Here is a 1809-nt window from a genome sequence, read left to right on the forward strand (position 1 = left end):
TTTTTTGTACTATCTCTGAGTATTTCTTATGACATAATTCTCCTAACTATTTAGATCTTTTGTGATACAGCAATTTAAGTCAAACTAAGTCAGAAATTGATTCCAATTGCCATTCTTGATGTGATCACAACTAGAATAAATTACCGGAGTCTGCTTATCACGATGTTTGCATTCTGGAGAAAGAGTAATGTTTAGATCTTCTAGAAGCTATTGGATAACACTTGAACTGATACTAAGATACCAAAGATAATCCTTCCATCATTCAAAAGGAAGAGTGAGATCTCTTGAAGGTCAAGTATCAGTAAAAAATTACCCTCAGTTCTTCTTACACTGGATCCAGTAAGATCATGGAAACATCCTGTGTTATTTCTTTGGTTCCAAAATGCAATACACTTATGTAGTGAATTTTTATAATTTTGTGTTTCCTCATCATCCATTTGGAATATAACTTGGACTTTCTCATACCAGAAACAGGGCTTAGTCACCTTTGACGCCGTTTACATTTCTTCTCCTCCTCCTAGTTTTTCAGTGTAGTGAATCCAGATATGTACCTTATAAAACCACTTTCTGGTAACATCCTCCTTATGGGAAAGCTAAATACAACCTACTTGACTTGTCCCACTGTCCTCTAGACCCCACATGGACTTTGCAGATGCACTACAATGACCTCCGAGTCACAGAGTAACTTAATGAAACCCACATCTTCTTGCTCTGAACACACCAGTTGGAACACCCTATGGGAAACCACACTCTTCCCTTGCCCACATGTCCCTTGCCCTCTCTTTTTTGCTCCCCACCCACTGATTGAATGTGCATGTCCCAGATAGCTGTCCTCTTTCCCTTTTCCCTTCAGGGTATACTGTACTTTTCTCTCTGGTATCTATAAGTAATACACTGTATTATTTCATATGCTTTGTTGTGTTACCTTCTCTGTGCCTTACCTGACTGACACACCTGAACCTAATTTCTTTTCCAGTGAGAGCTCTCCTAAACAGTGGCTATCTGGGTGGAAAATAAATTAGACACAGGCCATACAAGATTTTCAAGGGTGTCTTCAAGTATAAACAAGTTTCCTGTGAAAGGGGCATCTGGTCAGTTAGGTATTAGGCTATTTTCCAGAATAAAGAAGTCAAAAGCACATTGTACATAACCATGACCAAATCCCTGGAGCCCCATCTAGGCAAGTCTGTAGTTTATAGCCACTCTTTAGAGAGAGATCTCAAGACTAAACTAGAGAAAAACAGAAGTTTATAATTGACAGAATCTCCATTTGGATCAATTCTTCTAGACAGTGACAGCTCCGTGGTCTCCATGGTTATGTTCATGGAGTGTGGAAGGCTGGTATTGACTCTGGGCCAAGATAAGGTTGAGTGGTTAATAATGATTTATTGAGTACTGCTTAAAGTTTGAAAGTCTCTCCCTGCTTCCTCAAGGACAGTTTATTTATTGATGGCTTACACTTCATGTAACCCATGAGATAGGCTGACTTGGTTAAGTGACTAGAGGAGAAAAAAGGACCCCCTTAGCCAGTGTTGAGTCTTCAATAGTGAGCCCCATTCCCTGAGAGAACTAGCAAGACAATGAGTGTTAAATTCATACATCGGTCTTCTTCCAGCATAAAAAGTGTAGTGTTTGGTCCTCACAGGGTAATACTATTTTCAGAATACACATTTGCCCTTTCCTACACTCATGTTTTCTTCCAGGACCATGATTCATAAACTTAATGGATGCCTTTTCCATTGTGAAGGTATAATACACATAACTTCTGAATAAGAAGCACATTTTACAACAAAGAAAGTATAAAAATGG

This window comes from Galeopterus variegatus, unplaced genomic scaffold (genome assembly GCF_000696425.1).
Source record: "Galeopterus variegatus unplaced genomic scaffold, G_variegatus-3.0.2 Scaffold9684, whole genome shotgun sequence".
In the NCBI taxonomy this organism is placed as follows: domain Eukaryota; kingdom Metazoa; phylum Chordata; class Mammalia; order Dermoptera; family Cynocephalidae; genus Galeopterus; species Galeopterus variegatus.